The sequence below is a fragment of the Aulonocara stuartgranti genome, assembly GCF_965226115.1.
Source record: "Aulonocara stuartgranti genome assembly, chromosome: 22".
In the NCBI taxonomy this organism is placed as follows: Eukaryota; Metazoa; Chordata; class Actinopteri; order Cichliformes; family Cichlidae; genus Aulonocara; species Aulonocara stuartgranti.
The window spans coordinates 13,078,169-13,092,885 of record NC_138957.1 but is presented as its reverse complement, the minus strand read 5'-3'; the positions used below and the strand labels follow the sequence as shown (position 1 = coordinate 13,092,885).

Sequence of the window (14,717 nt, the reverse complement as noted above, 5' to 3'; positions counted from 1 at the left end):
CTTAAATATAACTTGAGGACTGTGAACTGAAATCCCTTAGCTTAAAGATTCACTGAAAATCCCTTCACTCCTTTGTAGATATAAAGAATTTTTTTGTTGTGAATACCGGCAGCTATGGTGCACTCAGGGCACTGCAGAGGAGAATTAATAAACTGTAAAATTATATGATACCTAATACTTTCCATCTGCATGTTGATCTTGATCTTCTTTGTTGAAGTGGCCCTAGCCTTAACACGGCAAAGCGGGAATGCCTTTGAAGGAGCAAATCGGCTATGTGATGAGCTTGAACTAAATGACTATCTTACTGTAATTCTTGCCAGGGGTGGGATGCTCGAATACAAAGTATAACATGAAAGGGCCTAGAGTCTCGGCTCTCCCATGGAACACATCAAAGAGCAGACAGCCGAATGACATCAAGCTTCCCTCTGATCCTCAAGGAATCAAGAATGGGAACGAGTGGTTTACGGTGTTCCGTAAATCCAAACGCCGTCCTCGAGTGTCCCCACCCGAGCAGTTCTCTTGAATTTTCTCCAACGCTCACTCCCTCCTCTCCCTGATTCTTAGCTTCTGCAGTTGATTCACAACTCCTTTTCCCCCCACCCCTGTCACAGCTGGCTGGGAAGCTGAGGCCGTTAAGGGTTAGTATTGATTTGATGAACGAAATCGTTCCGCTTTCATGGCACCCTTGAAACTTAGTGAGGTCACACTCCAGATGCCTGCACACATACAAGTACAGTGGGAGGAAGAGAAAAAAAACTCTTGTGGCCAGCCAGACTGTTAGGTAAGGCCACCCTCTCTCTCTGTCTGTGTGTGTGTGTGTGTGTGTGTGTGTGTGTGTGTGAATTTGTGGGATGTCTAGGTAGCGCTAATATGTTGTAGATTCTTGTCTGATTGCGATTAATTAGATGATGAGAAGTGTGCGCTGACAAGCTGCTTATTCTGATTAGCGAGATCAGCTTCCTGTGAGATGCAGAACTAACGAGGCTCGTGAACCTCGACACCAAGCTTTCTTAGCGCATTTGCACCTTGTCTGCACTCCTCCTCCCACAGATTTACTTCAACCCTTTGGCTGCAGAACACTGTGGCTCTTTGCTATTCTACGTGCACGTCTGGTGCTGTACAACTAGTGTCCGGGCTATTTTGGAGGATCTTTTCTCTTGACGGGCATCACCACCTCTTGTTATCCCAACGTTGCAACTGTGCAGATTTGCATGGTAGATAAGGTAGAGACTTGCCAAACAGGCTTCATCTTGAAAACAGCTGGTATGCTCTACAACCCCAATAAATCCTGAAAGCAGCTAAACTGTCCCATAGACCTAAGGAGAACTATTGAGAACTAACTGACAGCAGTTCATTGGGCCGCGAGAGTTGAGGCTCGGATAGGAAATTCATGGTTTTCAGGGTTTTTATCATTTTTTAGTGTTATTTTTTTATATAATTTTCAGTTTCCCTGGGTCTATTCCTGTTTTTTATGAATAAATCTGCTTTTTTTGGGACCGGTGCTGGTTTTATTTTGGTGTATTTATCCACAACACCTTAAAGGCTGGTCCGTGAAAATATTTTTGGACATAAACTGGTCCGTGGTGCAAAAAAGGTTGGGGACCACTGTTCTACCTTACAGATTGGACCCATCACAGCTGATATGATTATCGATTAGTGTGGTTACACAGTTACAGATTATTTTTTTTAAATTTAACTGAAATTTCACAACTTTACTGTGAGCCAAAGTTTCTCACCACTCCACCACCGTCTTGCCCTAGCATATGGCACTATTGAGTTTTGATTGTCCAGAAACACAGTTTATATGTAGATGGAGAAGTGATGTGTAGACAGATGTTGTGTCTTAATATTGCTGTACCTGGAGTCAGTGCACAAACAAATTGTCGCTTAAATGTCACATTAAAAAAAATCATTTCCTCATCATCAGTTTGGAAGTGAAATGTAAAGGCTTTTTCCCAAGTGAAAATAAGCTGAATTTCTTCGTGAATATATCTGCAGCAGATGGGTAAACTCCTTTGCAAATGTGTAAATTTGAGTTAAGGTGGATTTACCCATGACTACCTCGCTGAATATAGCTTTTCCCTCTGTGTAGAAGGCTTTCTCAGCTATAGCTGTGTAGCTCATCTGTTTTCCACAGATGGCTTGTCAGTCACGCAGTCTCCAACTCACAAGAGAGACAAAATTCCTCAAAGTTTTACTAACCATATCCCTCTAAGTCATCACAAAGCATTGTTGTTTCTCCCCGATTAAAGATATTCTCTGAGGGCTCATGGCCGTCTATTCCATTGTCTCCATTGATGAGTGATGGACAGATCAGTCTTGCTATCTCAGGGACACATGCAAACACACCAAAACACATTAATGTGCAGGTCTGTAAGGCCGTCCGGGATTAAAAGAGTGGAAAGCCACTTTGTTACATCTAACACAGTAAACAAAACAGTACGTATGTGCATTCACTCCCACATAGAATTCAATTTCACTGTTGGAAACACACAAATCACGGGCACATCGTCTTCCACTACTGCAAGTCAGACAGCTAATCAAGTGGTTGTTTCCATGAGTTCTTCCCTCATTAGCATTCATTAGTGTTTTCCTCTTCACTACTTCCATGATCCTGATTATCTGTGGATCTGCAGTTGGCTCTATAAGAACAGAGGCTTCCTCAAAAAGCAGGACAGATGCAACAGACCTCGTTAATCAAGAGCGCACGCAGCCAGATTTCATTATTAAACCTAGCCTACTTTTAGAGATAATTAGTTATCAATTAATGTTTGATTCTAGATGAGGTATCCTCTGAAATAAAATCTGTGACCCCCATGACCTTGAAATCTGATTTCATTCCAGTCGAGAGACTCTCGGGCACATTTAAAGGCGAGCTGCGAGTACAGTTTTATCACACTCGATTTTTTTGAAGACTGAGGGGGTTATCGCCTCTTGAGGCCTGTGATGTGAACTTCGACATGCAGTTTAAAAGTTTAAAAGTCACCACATGTAGGGGTTTAACAAAAAGATTGAGTTGCCCTATAAAGGCTTAAGATCAAGTCCTATTGTCAGCTGTATAATGCATAAAAGTACACCCCAACACCACCAGCACCAAAAAAAAACAACCCCACACTCTGCTTTATGTGTGTTTGTGCAACTTTCCAAACTCTTCTTATTATAATTAGAAGACACTTAAATTCTTTAATGCATTCACTAACTTAACTTATAACTGAAAGCTAAGCTGTCTCATAAAGTACTGTGTTTAAAGTTATTTTTTTAAAATTCATTTTAAGTTTAATTTATTTGTAAAGTGCCAGTTTACACTAAGTTATCCGTCCTTGTATTGTCCTTACGAAGTCCTTACGAATTTAGAGAGAGAATCCCAATCTCTGATCAAGCCATCCTCTATGAGCAGCACTTGGTGACAGTGGGAAGAGAAGTGAATGGTGTGAAAAACCATACAGGAGTGTACAGAGAGACCAACAAGTGCCAAAAATAATAACAATAGGTGTGATCGTCATCATCAGATTGTTACGCCCCTCTGCAGCCCCTAACCTCTTTGCAAGAGTGCAGTGCAGAGTGTTCAACTATTGCTAATTGATCACACCTAGTGAGGTTTGGATAAAGGCATACCTGAGGCAGGCTTTCATGAAGGCTCACTAGTCTTTGTCTTAGAGGTACCAGCTTTTTTAGCCAACTTGTTATGTAAACAAAAATACAACCTCTTCTCTTTGAAATTCTGGTATTAGTCTCCATATTTATGTTGTTTTTGAGTCAGATCGTAACAGGATCATCTGATGTTTTTCAAAAACTTTATTTAAATCTGTGAGGGAAACACTGGCACAGCAGCTGTTTTTAAAGATATGTGTGATTCCCAGAAGATGAAGTTTAATACATTTGGATCAGCTGTGTGTTTACTATAAGTTGGTGAGTGTTTATCTGACAAAGCTCTAAAATCTGAAGTCCTGACCTCTTCTAAGCATATTCTGGTTATAATAGTGATTTCCTAGATGTCCTGCAGTTTATGCTCATCATCTGTCCTACATCAGCATAGTTTTTTATTACAAAATACCTCTAATAACAGTAACAAGTTTGTTTCAATGTGCCACTTTCAGCTGAAATTCTATAAACCATTGATCAGATATCTGCAAACTAATTGGGTGGTTAAGCTGGACTTACATAATAACACAATTCTGGAATTATTATTGTTTCAGGCGTGATACTTATCGCTGGTGTTATATGTCAAAGTACGACAAACAGTGGAGCAACAGGCATTTGTAAAAGTGTGGTTTGTGTGTTTTTAGCTTATGTAATTCTATCCGGTCTAAAATAAATTACCAACCTTTTTAAGGTTACATAAACATTGACAGGAATCTTAGCATGCATAATTTAAGGGTAAGGTATTCCATGGAGGCCATAAATATATTTTTATATAACTACATGACTGCAGAAGAACATCTCAGACTCTCGCATCTTTTTTAGAAGCCCACCCAAAAACAAAATGAGCTTTCTTGCATTATTCATTCCAGATAAGCCGGCACAAACTCTACTGGTCTGTTTGATCTTTTCTTTGACAATTTTATTAGATCTGCAGACTCATTTTCATTTTATCTCACTAACATTTTATTGAACTGGCAGTTTTGATTGCTATAAAAAAAACAAAAAAAATCAAAGGCACAGTGAGCCACAAACAGCAGGGAGATCCTCTCGTTCCTTTCACCCCTGCACTGAGATCATCCCATTCTACTCTACTGAATTGATTGCAAATCTTCTATTTATAACACCTGTAAATTTAGACTTTTTTCTTTTGATTGCTTATGAGAGTTTTATAGATTATGTCAGTGCTACAGCAGGTGGAAAAGTTTCCACAATCAGGCGTTTCTTAAGGACATCTCAGCAGTTACATTTGTATTGGTTACAACAATGGCGTGATAAACGAAGGCTTGTATCAGCGCTGATTAATGAAGTCTTCATTATCTCCTGTTTTCCCTCTTCTCTTCGTTCTCGCTCTCGCCTGCTCTCATTGTTTTGCCCGGTTAGATTGCACTGATTTCCTGCTTCATAATGAGAGTGCGAACAATAGCAGGACTTTTTATTTTTTGTCTCTTCACTTCTCCTCCTTTGCAGTACTTCTCCCTTTGTCTGCGTCGTCAATGAATGACTTCTGAATGTCACTCTCTGTCTTTTTAAATCTCTCTGAATGTGAGCATTTTCATTGATTTTTAACCATGAATGGTGACTGTATGAATGAGGAACCATTTCTATTTATACTGCTGGTGACTTTTCACTGTGTGTTGTTTGGGGAGGATGGCTATAAACTGAAACAGCAGTTTATGAAATTCAAAAGCTGACATGACTAAATGTCAGATTTTTCAAGCGCTGGGTAACAATCTATCTTTTTCTTTGTATTCTTACATGGCAATGTGCGTATCCCATTAGATGGTATCTATTACAGAACTGAAATTACCCTCAGTTAATTTGATTTCGATAATATTCGGATAATAGAAATGCGTGCCTCTGTGATGAATATCAATTGAGCACACAGAATTATACGTTCATATGGCACACAGCTGCAACCTCTGGATGTTAGATGGACTGGATTTCAAGGATTTTTTTCTTCCCCCTTCATGTGCTTCCTATCTCTCGCTCTCTCTTTTCTTTCTCTGATGCACACTTGACACAAAAGAGTACCGTAATAACAAGAAGCAGCCACGTTTCAACAGGAACAAATTCATCTCTAAGTGAAACAGATTACGATTGTCTGGCAACGCTGCATGTAAGCAGCGGTGGAATTACATCGATCACTCATCTCTACCGGAAGCAAAAGTCTCTAATGCTGGAATATATTGGCACCTTTGTAAATGAGACCATTCTCAGGACCACTGTAATGTCCTAGAGGTGTTTTTATACCTGTGGATACCATTGTAGCTATTTTTTTCTCCACACCTGATGCAGGCTAATAAATGCTCACATGTGTTGCATGTAAAAACCAATCAGGACTGGGGGTTACCTGATCCAGCCCAAACTATAAGCCATATCAAAAAGAAAAGTTTTAAGCATAATCTTAAAAGTAGAGAGGGTGTCTGTCTCCCACGTTTGGGAGCTGGTTCCACAGAAGAGGGGCCTGAAAGCTGAAGGCTCTGCCTCCCATTTTACTTTTAAATACCCACAGTCTTAGAACAAAGTGCTATATTGGGATGATGATCTTGTCTTTAGGATACAATGGTGCCTGATTTTTCAAGACCTTGTATGTAGGGATGGGTATCGTTTAGGTTTTATCCAATACCGGTGCCAAACCGGTACTTTTGAAACGGTGCCGGTGCTTAAACGGTGCTCGAACCAGTGCTTAAAGAATGGAGAACACACACTTTGTCCAAAAACCTCTCATGTTTAGCTGTTTTTTTGTAAAAAGATAACAATGGTAGCCTTTTCTGCAGCTATAGGGCATATATGGTATCACTCTTGGCTGGAAGCAGTGCTTAAACAATGGAAAAAACACAAACTTTGTCAAAAAAACCTCTCATGTTTAGCTGTTTTCCACTTTTTCTTTGGTCCTTTTAGCCTTTTTGGCCAGGGTGAAGGGAGTATCTGCCATCAAACAAGAAGACAGCCGCATGTAACTATGACAGTGCTCACTAGTTCACCTTACATGCATTAATTTAATAACGTGGTTAGCCTACACAACGTAAATTACACACGAACAACATTAAGCTACTCACCCAGAGAAAAACGGCTGCTGCTGCCATCATCATCCGTCATCATTTCTGCTACACTGGCAGGGCTAGGGGCCAGGACTCTCCTCTTCGGGTTCTTGGGGGATGTTGCTAACTCCGGGTCCGACAACAGGCACCACACCCGCAGTAAATGTGCTCAGTGTGAGGTCTCGCAGCAAGCTATCAAATCCGGATACCGGTACCCATCCCTACTTGTATGTGAGGAGAAGTTTTTTAATTCAATTCTGAGAGCCAGTGAAGAGAAGCTAATATGGGAGAAACATGCTCTCTGTTTCTACTCCCTGTCAGCACACTATTAATGGTAACAGTGGTACTTTGTGTTTATTGCTAATGAGTAAGTGACAGCATGCTCACTCGTGAATTAAGAAGCTCGACACATTTACCAAGACTATAAACATCAAATATGCAAACTAAATTTTACATGCTTGATTTGCAGACGCTCACAGACTTGTCCATCTGTAAGATGTTGTTAATGAGTCTCACGGATGAATTGTAACTGATCTGACAAAATATTAATGAGACCCAATGTTGGCTTGGTTGCTTCCAGCTGTTTGAGTTTATTAAGTTACTGCAGCATCACGGGGTCCAGGGGTGCATCCCCAAAGTGGGATAGTTCATTTACCCTTATGGAACAGCATCATTAATCTCATTAGGTAATTCATTTAGTGACTAGTTATTACTGGCACATAAAGAGGAATAGTAAATCCTATTCTGCTTTTTTTTTTTACGACAGAGGCATTTTGTATATTTTGTAAATATAACTCCATCCATCCATCTTCTTCTGCTTTATCCGGGGCCGGGGTGCGGGGGCAGCAGCCTAAGCAGAGAAGCCCAGACCTCCCTCTCCCCAGCCTCACCTCACCCAGGAGGCGCCCAGGAGGCATCCTTGTCAGATGCCTGAACCACCTCAGCTAGCTCCTTTCGATGTGGAGGAGCAGTGGCTCTACTCTGAGCCCCTCCCGGATGGCTGAACTTCTCATCTCTAAGGAAGAGGCCAGCCACCCTTCGGAGGAAGCTAATTTCTGTCGCTTGGATCCGCAATCTCGTTCTCGATCTCACACAGCTCGTAGTCATAGGTGAGGGTAGGGACGTAGTTCAACCGGTAAATTGAGAGCTTTGCTTTTACACTCAGCTCCCTCTTCACCACAACGGATTGGTGCAGTGTACGCATCACTGCAGCCGCAGCACCAATCCGTCTGTCTATCTCCAGCTCCCTTCTCCCATCACTCGCGAACAAGACCCCGAGATACTTGAACTCCTCCACTTGGGGCAGGAACTCATCCCTGACCCGGAGTGGGCACTCCACCCTTTTCCGGCTGAGAACCATGGCCTCAGATTTGCTGATCCTCATTCCTGCTGCTTCACACTCAGCTGTGAACCGTTCCAGTGCGGGCTGGAGGCCATCTCCCGATGAAGCCAACAGAACCACATCATCCGCGAAAAGCAGAGATGAGATTCTGAGGCCACCAAAGTGAGAGCCCTCCGCCACTTGGCTGCGCCTAGAAATCCTGTCCATAAAAATTGTGAACAGAAATGGTGACAAAGGGCAGCCCTGGCAGAGCCCATCACCCACCGGGAACGAGTCCGACTTATTCCCAGCAATGCGAACCAAGCTCTTGCAACGGTTGTATAGGGATCGAATGGCCTGTAGCAATGGGCCAGACACCCCATACTCCAACATCCAACCCAACACCTCCCACAGGACACCCCGAGGAACACGGTCGAATGCCTTCTCCAAGTACACAAAACACATGTAGACTGGTTGGGCAAACTCCCAAGTATCCTCGAGAGGATAAAGAGCTGGTCCAGTGTTCCGCGACCAGGACGAAAACCGCATTGTTCCTCCTGTATCCGAGGTTCGACTAGCGGACGAACTCTCCTTTCCAGCACCCTGGCATAGACTTTCCCAGGGAGGCTGAGGCTGATCCCCCTGTAGTTGGAACACACCCAACTACAGGGGGTTGGGTGTGTTCCAACTACAGGGGAACACACCCTGTAGTTGTGTGTTCTGGTGGACCTTCTTAAAGGTGGACCATCTTTAAGAAGGTGGTCCACCTTCTTAAAGATGGACCACCACCCCATCTTTAAGAAGGGGTGGTGGTCCCCTTCTTAAAGATGGGGACCACCACCCAGGTCTGCCAGTCCAGGGGTACTGCCCCTGATCTCCATGCAACATTGTAGAGGCGTGTCAACCAGGACAGCCCTACAACGTCCAGAACCTTCAGGAACTCGGGGCGGACCTGATCCACAGCAAGGAGTTGTTTAACTGCCTCAGTGACCTTGCCCCCGGAAATTGGCGGGTCATCCCCCTCATCCCCAGACTCAGTGGGATTAAGGAGGTACTCGAAGTATTCCTTCCACCGCCCGACAATTTTCTCAGTCGAAGTCAGCAGCGCTTCGCCAGCACTATACACAGTGCAGGTAGAGCACCGCTTTCCCCTCCTGAGACGCCTGACGGTTTGCCAGAATCTCTTCGAGGCAGTCCGAAAGTCTTTTTCCATGGCCTCTCCAAACTCCTCCCACACCCAAGTTTTTGCTTCAGCCACTGCTCGAGCCGCATACCTATCGGTACCTGTCAGCTGCCTCCGAAGTCCCATAGGCTAATCAAGCCCAATAGGACTCCTTCTTCAGCCTAGTGGCTCCCTTCACCTCTGGTGTCCACCATTTTGTTTGGGGATTACCACCACGACAGGCACCAACCACCTTGCGGCCGCAACTCAATGCAGCAGCTTCGGCAATGGAGATGCTGAACATGGTCCATTCGGACTCAATGTCCCCAGTCTCCCTCGGAATGCTGTTGAAGCTCTGCCGGAGGTGTGCGTTGAAGATCTCATGGACTGGGGCCTCTGCTAGGCATTCCCAGCACACCCTCACTACGCGTTTAGGTGCACCAGGTCTGTCCAGCGTCCTCCCTCGCCACCTGACCCAACTCACCACCAGGTGGTGATCAGTTGACAGCTCAGCCCCTCTCTTGCTAGTAAAGGGTAGGACCTCCTTTTGCCTTCAGAACTGCTTTAGTTCTTTTTGGCAGAGATTCAATAAGGTGCTGGAAATGTTCCTCCGAGATTTTGGTCCACATTGACATGATAGTGTCAAAGAAATGCTACAGATTTGAGGAATACATATCTATAATATGTATCTCAAATTCCACCACATCCCAAAAGTTGGACTGTGCAGGCCAGTTGAGTACAGCAAACTCAGTGACATATTTGTGAAACCAGTTTGAAATGATCTGAGCTTCGTGATGTGAAGCACTATCCTGCTAAAAGCAACCAGCAGAAGATCGGTACACTCTGATCATATAAGTGGACAGACATGCTTGGCAAAAATACTCAGGTAGGCGTTTAAGTGATGTTCATTTGGTACTAAGGAGACCTAGGTGTGCAAAGAAAATATCCACCACACTATTACAACACCATCAGCAGCCTGAACCATCGATAAAGGATACGTGGATCCATGCTTTCATGTTGGTTATGGCAAATTCTGACTCCACCATCTGCCCACCACAACACTTTCATGGGACCACAAAACTTTTTTCCAATCTTCTGTTGTCCAATTTTGTTGAACCCGTGTGAATAAAGCTTCAGTTTCGTGTTCTTAGCTCACAGGAGCTCTTCTGCTTCTGTATCCCATCTGCCTCAAGGAACCTGCTGCTTACCGGATATTTTCTCCTTTTTAGACCATTCTCTGTAAACCCGAGAGATCGACCCAGTTTATGAAATACTCACGGCAGACCGTCTGCTACCAGTAACTTTTACATGTTCAAGCTTGAAGTAAGTCTTTCCCTCCCCCATTCTGATGCTCAGTTTGAACTTAACCAGGTTGTCTTGACCAATCCTGACCAATCATAAAAAAACTGATAAACTATTATCCCCTTTCTTTTCTGGACTATTTAACGGGTCTTCTCATTGGTTTATTGCCCATGTCTAATCATTAAAGTGCTGAAAGAAGGGTTAGAAATGTTTGTATTACTGAGCATGCATGAAGACCAAAGAGCTCATTTAAAATTGGTCTTAATCCTGAGGAAAAGTTCTTTTTTTTTGGTTTGGTTTTGATTTTTTGTTTTTTTCCTTTTTCTTATTCTCTCTTTAGTCTAACTAGAAAGGCAAAGTAAGATATTCAGTCCTGTCTCCCAGTTGAAGCACCAGTGGTGTACACGTAGGTGTACATTTTTTAATTGTCAGTTTTCTTTGGTAAAACCTACTAATGTACTCACTACGGCATGATTGGAACTGCTCACATTGTATTTATATCCCACTTCTGAGTCATATCTGGGATGAGGATCATACAATGTTTATAATATGGCCCACAACCTCATATTTGTATGCCAAATGTCAATGCAGTTAAAAGCTAAATACCCCACATCCTTAAGCTAACAGCTTTGCTCTCGTCTCACATCAGGCATTTATTGTGTCAAGATATGAACTCAAAGCAGAGAAGTACAGCCTACCGCAGCACTTGTTTGGGTATTTTCTTTCAGTATTAGGATAAATGGCTAGATGTAAAACATGAGTGGGGCTTTTCAGTCATAAAAACCACTATAGTGTACACCCTGCAGAGCTCCACGTTCAGTCTTCCCTTTGTGTCATAACCGTGTGTGTGTGTGTGTGTGTGTGTGTGTGTGTGTGTGTGTGTGTGTGTGTGTGTTGGGTACAACTAAAGCCATTAGTAGAAGGAAACAGACATGTACACACTATCTCTGCCTCAAAACACAATACTTTCACTGCCTGCTATTTCTCACCTATTGCACAGCTGCGTCCCTATCGGCAGGAGTGACAGAACAATTCTCAACACAACACGGTTTTTATCTTTCTGTGTGTATCTGTACGTTGTGTGCTGTGTGCATGCGTGTGTGTGTTTTTTCCCAAATGTGTACGTGCACGTGTAAAAATCCATCTGACTACTGACACACGCAGCATGTGGCACAGCGGACACAGCCTGCCTTTTGACTAAATGATGTATACACATCCGATTTAGTGACCTCTAAACTATTTCTTTTGCACCTTAATGACATTAAGTGTTAATAAGCGTCCTCCGTATTTTCAATATTGGAACTCTTCAGACCGTGCACTACACTTTGAGCACTGATATTAGTTGGCTGTAATAAGGTAAGGGAGACTGGTGTGAAGGGAATGTGTGATGGGGATAATAAAGAATAAGAAAAAATGGAAGAGGGGAAGTAAAGGAGTGAAACAAATGAAAGGGAAGGAAAGCAGTGGAGTCAGCTCTGCCTCTGTATTAGCTTTACCCTCAAAGCTGCTGGATGAATGGATGGAATTTATTGAGCCCTCAAAAGAAAATTACTATGTTACAGCAGCAGCAGCATAAAGAATAGAAATAGCATAATGCGCAAAATAAAAAATCTATTAATAGTAATAGTACCATATACAGAAAAAGTGATAAATAAATAAAATAATAAAAATTAAGTTGAAGAAAAATAGAAAGATAAGACTGAGATTTTTTTAGCATACAGTATTTTAAATGCCATTAATAAATAATATTTACACTATAAATAAATCAAGAAACAGCAAGAAAGTGTGATACAGAAATGTGTTATGTCCTGATAGGTGTGTTCATCTGTTACAAAAAGGAGGATTGTCGCAGAGTTTTACAGAGAACGATATGAACGATTTCCTGAAGGGTTCTATATGGTAGCAGGGTTGGATAAGTCAGAGGGAGAATGAGCTCTGCTGTGCCTGCAGTGTGGAACAGAGCGGGTACGATGGATGGTCCATGATGGAGAGTAGTTATCTCAGTGACTCAAACACCTCCACTCCCCCCAACCGACAGCAGCAAAGTAAATGGGATTTGCTACTACAGACTGGCAGAAGATGTCCAGTATCTTGCTAAAATGATTAACGGATCTGAGTCTCCTCAGAAAGTAGATTCTGCTCATATCCTTCTTGTACACAGCATCATTGTTGGTCCTCCAGTGTAGTCTGTCATTCAGGAGAGCACCCAAGTACCTGTGGCTGTCCAGTGTTTCAGTCTCTGGACTTAGTAGGTTTAAAATCAACCGCTCTCTCTTTGGTTTTGCTGACATTCAGGACTATGTGTATCTGCTCCACAAAGCTCTTCACCAGCACCAAAGCACTGCAGTGCCATCAGAGAACTTCTGCAGATAGCATGATTTACTGTTTTACTTAAAAATATGAGGTGCGTGAGTAAACAGGATCATCACCTGTGGTGCCCCAAATTGAGGCCTCTCTGGCACATAGTCAGTAATCCAGGAGACAGAGGAAGTGGTGATGCACTGAGCAGCTTCTCAGTCTGCAGAAGTGGTTGGATGGCATTAAAGGCACTGGAGAAAGAAAACATGCTTCTCACAATGCCACCTTTACTGTTCAGGTGAGAGTGAGCACATTGCACAATCCACCCCAGCATGAGTTAGGTAAGCAAACTGAATAGGGTCGAGAACATATTTCATCTGCTAGCTAAACAACTAGTCTTTCTAGCACCTACATGATATGTGATATCTGAAGTTGTTAAGGCCAGAAGGGTCTTTTTTTCGATACTTCCACTCTCCTCGTCCTGCACTTTCCTGCAGCAGACTAAGGCTGAAGAGATGCTGGGTAGCACAGAACTTCAAGACCCTTGGACTTATGCAGTCAGAGCCAGGAGCTTTGCTTTAGTGTAGTCTCTCCACCTGTCTCCTCAACTGACTAGCTGTCACAGTCATATGTACAGCCAGAGGAATCTGAGAACAGATAGGGTTGGGGGTTGGGGGCACAGGGGATGACTGGTGGAAGGTGGCATGGTCAGGTGGCTGAGGAGGTGGTAAGATTAGAACTGCGTGGAAAGGAGTGTTCAGTACTGAATCCACTGAAGAATGGCTTTAGCAGCAGGGCAACCCTGTCCAGGTTTCCCTGCTACTAATGGTCTCTTGAGTTCAGCTGGAGTTTGGTCTCCAGCTCCCACCAATTTTTACACTTAGACGGTCTTCTTTTCATTCATCTGGGTAATCCATGGCTTGTTATCAGGAAAATAGTTCACAGTCCTGGTTGGGATGGTGACATGTTTGCAAAACTGTATATAGTTTATATATTCTGTGATGTAGTCTATATAGTATGTTGATGTTGTCCTCAGTCTACAATGTTGAAGCAGGCCTTGCAGTTTTCCTGACGCTACAGCTGGAAGTGTTTGAACCACAGGGACAGGGATAGGTATTAACAGGACCAGGTTGTGGTCTTTTCTACCTAGTAGGATCAGAGCAGTGGTTTTGTATCTATCTCTGGTGTTTGGACAGAAGGTCCAGAGATTTACTGGCTCATGTTTTACAGTATACATCCTGCCTAAAAGTTGGCAGAGTGGAGTCCAGATTAACACGATTGCAATCACCAGGGATGGTGATTAAAGGCTCTGTGTGTGTTTATGCAGTAGGTCAGCAATAGTTGTGTATATGATGTCCCATGATGTAAACAAATCAAGATGGTGAAGTAGAATTACCATCATAACTAAAGCCTAAATTATGGTCCCACAAATCTGTCTGCAACAGCAAAGTTGCAAAGAACAGGACAAGTGCAAAAAATTAACCAGAACAGAGCAGGAAAAGTGCAGAGAGTAGCTGCAGTGGACACTCATCGTTATTTTTAACCTCGCAGTTTCTCTATTGTATGTTACAACTTTGCTCTTCTCTGTGGCTGACTGATAGATCAACAACAGCACCAGCAAGAATAGTCCACAGATCAGTTGTATCACATGTTTGTGATACTGCCTCTGTCTGACAACAAACACTCTGTAGGTAGACAGGCCGTCCGTGACTGTCCACAGACTGCCTTCGCACTGCACTGGCTCAAGCATAAAACATGAATAATATTAATGTACAGTATACTCACAGCTAAAAGTCTGGAGAGCAGACGTTCCTTCACTGCAACTAATGTGGCAGTCCTAGATCAAAGCACCAGCCTAAGCTGGCACACACATGCAGACATGCATGCATTATGCAAATACATGTAGACATTTTGCATGTATACTTCATTTGCATTTCAAACGTGCTGAAAT

At 43.0% G+C, this 14,717-nt stretch overlaps 1 protein-coding gene across 3 annotated transcripts in view; it reads left to right on the top strand.

Annotated features, from left to right (window-relative positions):
* Positions 1 to 14,717, top strand: part of dlgap3 (discs, large homolog-associated protein 3) — a 153,361-nt gene that overhangs the window by 97,816 nt on the left and 40,828 nt on the right. The gene's annotated exons all lie outside the window — the stretch shown is intronic.